Genomic DNA, 7,840 nt, shown 5'->3' with positions numbered 1-7,840 from the left:
CGATGAAGTGGAAGATAACTTGTATGACGCAATGAGATCTCTCGATTGGTCCCTGTCACCAATGCAACAGCTCTCAACCCTGCAAGATATTCGCAACTCCACACACTTGCGCACGTAGCCGCCGACCACGAAGAGATAAGTTGCAACCTTCTAATTCCCAATGGAACATCAGATCACACAAGACTTTCAGAGGTTCCACACCAAATCAATGCAATCAGGTGTAGAGATTCAATAGAGTTGCAAAGCAATAAACTATGAACTAGGGTTTATCTTAAACGTGGTCTAAAGCTACTTTGGGGGCGTCCTGGGCACTTATATAGGGGTTCAGGACGACCTCAGGTCGAAAAACTACGAAAATAACCGACCCAGAATAGATCTGGTCGAGACAGACTCGGACTCGTCCGGTCTGGGATCCGGTCGACCGGGCCTGGGACCGGGCGGTCCGGTTTGGATCGGGCCTGGGACCGGGTGGCGACCGGGCGGGCGTCCAGGCTTACTGGATACGCCCCGGCTGGCACAGGCGTGTGAGCCGGCCGACCGGAGCTGGGACCGGGCTGATCCGGCGTGGAGGCCGGCTCATAAGGGGATCCAAAGCAGATCCACCTAGGTTGATGCCCGATCTTTCACAGCGAGAGCCTAGAGTAGAGAATCCTCCCAACAACGCGATGAACACAACCTAGAGAAGAGGGAACGAATCCAGCAAGCAACAGATCGATGAACGATACGCCTATGAACGCAAGAACCTTCGCAGCGGATAAAAATAGATAAACGACAGCGCCGTACCTCCGGAGGGATGATACACGTGAACACACGCAATGGGGAAATCCCTAATCTTTAGTCTAAACTGATCTTTTAAACCCTAGCTGTCCCTCCACCTTATATGAGGGGAAGAGGTGGCCGGCCAGCCTTGCTAGGCTGGGGCGCCCCACTTGGGCCTAGCCTGGTTTGGTTTGGACAGGCCCAAAACCAAACGCAACACTAATTTAACCGTAATTGGCCCACCACATGACCTGGCTACATTATTTCCTAACATAGAATGAATGACACAACCTTAGACTTAATTATTACATGGCGTAGGTCGTCCTAGCGTGACACTCCTGAATGCTCGATGGCGTACCACCTAGTTTGGTGGAGTCCTGAAATTAGCCTCCACATAGGCCTCCATGCCCATATCATGTGAACTGGCTTTAAACAGAACGAGTATATCTCCTCCGCTGCGCCATAGTACCTCCCTGCCACGGTGCCACCTCCCCCATTCTGGTGCTTCCCGAGGTGGCCACCGGCCGCTCCGGTGCTACAGCCGCTGTGGAGCGTATGCTCGTCGTCGCGTGCGATGCCCACCACACGGCCTGGCAGCGTGGTGAAGCCGCGAACCTTCTCACGCACTGTCCGTGGCCTCGAAGCTCGACTTGCTCCCGACGGTCGACGTGCACGCATGCGATGCTGGTGCTGACCTCGCACACAACGGCGGCCAGGCTGGTGCTGACTGACCAGGCTGTACTTGCCTCGATATGCAGGCTGCCGGTATTCAACCATGCGCGTGAGCTTGCCGGAGCGCGAGGCAAGGTCTGGCTGTTGGCACGCGGAATGTGGGCAAGTGGGCAAGTCAGACCTACTCCAGGCCTGCTTCCTAGACACGAGCTGATATCCACTCTTGAGGAGAGGATGCTTGTTCCAGCGAGGAAAGAGATGCAGCCCAGAAGGCCAAAAATACAGATTAAAGGTCTCATTATGAAAATCGATTCTCTTTAGATTGAGTTCACGTCCATTTAACGGTCATGGTAGAATCCTATAACGGAGCAACCTTTGGATGGTATTTTCCTAAAGCCACAACATTCGGTGGTATTTTTCTAAAATCTAGATCTTTTAATGGTACAGTTCCAAGTTTCCCATATTTAAGTCATCTTCTAATTGTTGTTTTTTGCGGGCACAAGGTGGATGTAGGTGACACATGAAGTCAATAGTAGACTCCCCGGCGAATTATTAATTTGACCCATATACACATTTTTACCAAAAAAGGAATCCTAAATTATTTACCCTCAAATAATTTTTTGAATTTAACATGAGCTATTTTAAATCAAAGGATATACGATGCTTAATGTAAACTCTAGTTTATCCTACTGGTAGAATAATAACTAATACTTATATCGCATTGCTTCTTAAATATATTAATTGTCTCTTATATTTCTGAAAAAAGCAAACAAGAGATCGTTAAGATGTTTGCGCATTTGCGCGGGCCACCGTGCTAGTTTAACTATTAATATCACAACAGAAAAGTTTATACCCCCAATATACATGAGTATTTGTTGGGAAGAACTATGGACAAGGCTACTACTTGAGATTAGTCAATAATGACATATCTTCCTTATTGTTCTCAAGTTAAGTGGAGAATTAAAGAATGTCACATTTTAATTAATGTCTATGTTTTTTTTCATAAAGACTATACTCCCTCCGTCCCGGTTTACAGGTCCTACGCTTATTCCTAGGTCTCCAATTTAACCAACGTAACACAAGATATATACTACAAAATACATATCATTAGAAAATTTAGATGTTGTACTTTTTAATGGTATAATTTTTATAGAGTAAATCTTATATTATATTGATCAAATTGACGATCTTGGGATACGCGTAGGCCCTGTAAACCGGGATGGAGGTAATATATTACTCCTCCGTTCATAGATATAAGGTGTATAGTTTTTGCAATAAAAATTAAAGAACGCACGTGGATGAAAAATCATACCAGGTTTGGGTGAGATACCATTAGACTATTGACATGAGAAAATAAAGGAGTACACATAGGATAAGAGAATGTGACAAATCCCTAAAAAACTTGCCGAGACAAGTTATGCAATGTGATAAACCCTATATTCTAGATTTTTCTGAAAAAACTATACACCTTATATCAAGGAATCGGAGGGAGTAATATCAAGAAGACATCAATTACATCTAGTCTATGCAATAATGCAGTATCATAATGGAAATACGGACGCACATAACAAAACAAAATAAAAAGAATTAAATAAAAAAGTCCCGCTACACTGATCTATTTCTTGTAGCAGCGAACCAAAACACCACCAAAGAAACACCACAAATTCATCTTCTCCAAAAGAGACACGTCTAAAAAGGAAATAGTGCACAAGCATCATTGTTGCCCTAATCATAGATCATAGTTTTTTCCCTGGAGAAAGTTCGTGCTAACAAAACAATGCCTTCAAACAAGGAAATTGCCAGACAAAATCAATTAAGGACAGACCTTGAATTTTCACCCTCAATTTCTCATCGCCACCAGAACTTGAACCACCATTACTAGTCCTCAGACCTCGGCATCCATTCCATGCATTCTCCGCGACTAACTTCACCATGGAACCAAGGACAAGTTCCACGAAGGCAAAAAAAACTGCAGAGCTAGCTTCACGCCGCTCCCTCCTGAACAAACGACCAGGAAGAAAACATATGTGCGCACGACCGAATCCTATCCGATCCAGCAACCTCCAGGCATAAGGCGCACTAGGGAGTTCGCCAACAGAGCCTTCTGAAACTCGACACTCCAGCCAAATCTAGGAGGACATGCATCAAGGAGATCTTCATCTTGGCGCGAAAGGAACCCTCGGACCGCCGCCTTTATTAAGGCTGTTTTCCCTGCTACCCGTCTCACCGACAAGCCGGTGGAACAAACCCTGGGATGCGGGCGAGCGCCAGCAGGCTGCACAACAGTCCTCGGCAGTGCAACCATGGAGTTGGAAATCTCCACACGAAACTGCGACCTGCCAGACACATATGGGCCTAAATCGGGCCTTAGCCGCACCACCGCCGACAGCAACCACCGAAGTCCACTGCTGCAACCTAGCCGCCGACACCGTGCTAGTTTAACTATTAGTATCACAATAGAAAAGTTTATACCCCCCAATATACACGAGTATTTGTTGGTAAGAACTATGGACAAGGCCTACTACTTGAGATTAGTCAATAATGACATATCTTCCTTATTGTTCTCAAGTTAAGTGGAGAATTAAAGAGTGTCACATTTTAGTTACTGTCTATGTTTTTTTTGATAAAGAGTACATATTACTCTCTCCATTCCTAGATATAATTAAGGTGTATAATTACCAAGTTTGGGCGAGATTACCATTAGACTATTGACATGAGAAAATAAAGGAGTTTGCATAGGATAAGAGAATGTGATCAAATTCCTAAAAAATGAGAAGTTGTTTGAGAGCTGGAAAAAGAGAGCTAGCACTGTAACTTGATGTAGTATAGATAGTCCAGATGCAGGGTGCGCACTGAGCACATGCTCTGAAAGTCTGTAAAGGAAAAAAAATCTCATTTGTATTAATTTTGCAGGTGATCACACAGCGATTGAGAAGCGACATCTTTGGGTGTCCCATGACTTCCTAATGAGCAACCCTAGTGTGACAGCCTACAAGTCCCCGTCGCTAACCGTTCGACAGGAGTTGACGGATGCTGCTATACCCCAACTTGGCGCAGAAGCTGCACACATCGCCATCGGTGACTGGGGTGGGCGAGCGTCCGACATCACACACCTGGTCTTGTGCACGACGTCGAGCGGGCGCATGCCTGGGGCAGACTTCGATCTAGTGAAGCTCCTTGGACTCAAACTCTCCACCAAACGCTTCATGCTGTACCAGACTGGCTGTCATGGAGGAGGCATGGCCCTCGCCTAGCCAAGGACCTTGCAGAAAATAACCCTGGCGCGTGTTGTGGTCGTGTGCTCCGAGGTCACGAGCCTGGCGTTCCGTGGCCCCTCGGAGACCCACCCAGGGAATCTTCTCGGGCAGGCTCTCTTCGGCGACGCCGCTGGAGCCGTCATCGTTGGAGCGCACCCCACCGGCGACGAGCGGCCCTTGTTTGAGATGGTGTCTGCGTCGCAGGACATCATACCGGGGACGGAGAAGATGGTGGAGGGGAACCTCTGCGAGGAGGGGCTGATGTACACGCTGGATCCGGACAACCCGCTGCACGTTTCGAGAAACATAGAGGGCCTCGTGAAGAGGACTCTAGAGCAAGCGGGGCTCACCAAGGACTGGAACGAGGAGCTGTTCTGGCTGATGCACCCAGGCGGCAGGGCTATACTGGACAGGGTGGAGAGCACTCTGTGCCTGAGGAAGGACAAGATGCAGGTGTCCAGGGAGGTGATGAGGCAGCATGGAAATACGATGAGCTCCTGTGTCATCATCGCCATGGAGGAGATGAGACAGGCGTCGGAGAAACGTGTCTTGCCGACGGCGGGGGAAGGTCTCGAGTGGGGGCTCCTCTTTGGGTTTGGCCCAGGCCTCCATCGAGACCATACTACTCCGTTCTCCGCCAAACAAGACGTTCCTCGCCTAAATTTTAGTCATCTTGCGCCTTCTTTCTCAGCTTGAGGTTTGCTCTGTGCCTCTGTCCACACCGGATCGCATCGCATGCGCCATGATCATATGATGGTGCCAGAAGCAGGAATCATGGTTCGTTACTCGGCCACTCTGTTGTATTTACAGTTGAATATGTTAGAGAAATATGCGTGTTGTATTACCAGGGGGCCAAAGGCCACAATATATAGTACATGTACAGGTGCAAATATGCAGGAAGCCCCCTAACATATGGGGAAACTACAATATACAGATATATACTCTAACCCCCCCCCCCCCCGCAAACTCATGGTGGATCCACAACACTGAGTTTGGAGAGTAAAAAGTCATGCTGCGCTTGAGTTTGTGCCTTTGTAAATAAATCCGCCAACTGCAAATCTGAAGGCACATAATGAACCGCAACAACCTCATCCTGCACCTGAGCACGTGTATAAAAAGCATCAACACCAATATGCTTGGTCAGCTCATGCTTGACCGGATCACGTGCAATGCTGATAGCTACCTGTACTGTCAGACAAAAGTGGAGTGGGTGTCGTAACGGAGACCCCAAAATCTGCAAGCAACCACCGTAACCAGGTCACCTCAGCAATCAACAAAGCCATAGCCCGCAGCTCAGCCTCAACACTCGAACGAGAAACCGCTACATGTTTCTTCGTCTTCCAAGCAACAAGCGAACCACCAAGAAACACACAGTAAGCAGAAAGTGAACGACGATCCGTAGGATCACTCGCCCACGTAGCATCCGAGTAGCACTGGAGCTGGAGAGAGCTAGAACGAGGAAAGAAAAGGCGACGAGTGATCGTGCCACGAAGGTAACGAAGAACACGGAGGAGATGACCGTAGTGAACAGTGGTAGGAGCTGAGACAAACCGACTCGGAATATGAACAGGATAAGAAATATCAGGACGAGTGACAGCAAGATAAACAAGACTCCCAACAAGATGACGATAACGTGTGGGATCAGGAAGAGGATCACCATCAGTAGGACGAAGCTTAACATTAAGCTCCATAGGTGATGCGGGGTGGCCTTTGGACACCTACGCCTCAAGACCAACAAGTGAAGCCCCGACTATCATCGACGCTACACCATGGCCAAGGAGTCCCCCAAGTGGACCACCAACACAATCCCCCGCCATATATGTCAAGGTGAACTCCTTCCTCTCTATGGTCGATCTCAACACCAACTTGAATGGCATGCTACCTCATGCCTATCATCATTGTGTCTATAGGTGCCAACGTCGACAAGGACCAAGAGAGAAAGAACCCCCATGGTGCATGGAAGAAGGAAGAAGAATGAGGAAGGAAGAAGGAAGGAAGAGGAAGAAGAGGCGGGAGGAGGAAGGCCAGCCGGTCCCAGGCCCGGTCTGACCGGGCTCCTGACCGGACCGCCCGGTCCCAGGCCCGGTTGACCGGCCTCCTGACCGGCCCGGCCGGTTTCGACCGGATTCTACGCTCGTGCCATCCGGACGCAATCCCGGGGCACCCGAAGCCCCGCCCGGTCACCGCCCGGTCCAGGATCCGGTTTGAACCGGATGGGCCGGTCCCAGGCCCGGTCCAACCGGCCCTGTGACCGGATTCGTCGGGTTTGACCCACCAACTTGTACCTTTTCGACCCATGTCGCCTTGTATGCCTATATAAGACCCCAGCTCGCCCCCATAGCTGGTTAGACAAGATTTAGGCTTAAACATGACTTTGAGCTTTGTCTCCCTAGGGTTTCATCCCCTTTGTATCAAGGCACCCCATGTTGGATGATTGGATCTATGTGAGTGAGATTCTAGTGTAGCCCACTCTTTCTCCCTCACCTACCTCCATCCTCAACACCGATCTCTCACTCCGGGATTCTACCTCGAGTCTCTCCCGTGGTGATTCTATTGGCGTGGTCCATCGAGCCACGAGGGTAAGTATCGATTGTATCGGGTTGGTGTGCGTTGTGTTCTTCGCGTTCTTCGTGTTCTTCCGCCTCTCCCTCTCTTTCCCCCTTTGATTCTTGGGTCATTCGCGAGATCGGGCCACACACGGGGTCTTAGACCTTAACATATGGTATCAGCAGCCTTTGGTTTCCGCGAATTCGACCCCCCACCCATCCAATTTCCCCTCTAAAAATTTTCCAAAAAATTCCCCAAAAAAAAAATAGCCCTAAAGTGCCTTTGGATGGATCTGCGATTTGGTTGCGTTTTGAGTGGTTTTGGTCCATGGATTTGGTGTTGAGGTGCTTGATCTACTATTTCCCCCACTTTCTAGCCCCTAATTCCATCGTTTCCCTTCGTTTTGGTCGATTTGGTTTTGGTTTGGGGAAGAACAGGAGAGAGAAAGCTCCAAATCGTGAAATCCGGTTTCGAACCCGGTCAACCGGGCCACAGACCGGCCGAGCCAGCACAGAACCCGGTCGACCGGCCGGCAACCGGACAGGCCGGTCCAGGATCCGGTCCAACCGGGCCCCAGACCAGGCGCATCTTCGCGCCCTCCTTCG

At 49.1% G+C, this 7,840-nt stretch overlaps 1 pseudogene; it reads left to right on the top strand.

The window, feature by feature from the left end:
• The first annotated feature begins 1,440 nt into the window (after positions 1-1,440).
• LOC124681279 lies at positions 1,441-5,349 on the top strand (annotated as a pseudogene).
• Positions 5,350-7,840: the final 2,491 nt, after the last annotated feature.

The sequence above is a fragment of the Lolium rigidum genome, unplaced genomic scaffold, assembly GCF_022539505.1.
Source record: "Lolium rigidum isolate FL_2022 unplaced genomic scaffold, APGP_CSIRO_Lrig_0.1 contig_38547_1, whole genome shotgun sequence".
Classification (NCBI taxonomy): Eukaryota; Viridiplantae; Streptophyta; class Magnoliopsida; order Poales; family Poaceae; genus Lolium; species Lolium rigidum.
This window is presented reverse-complemented; position numbering and strand designations above follow the sequence as displayed.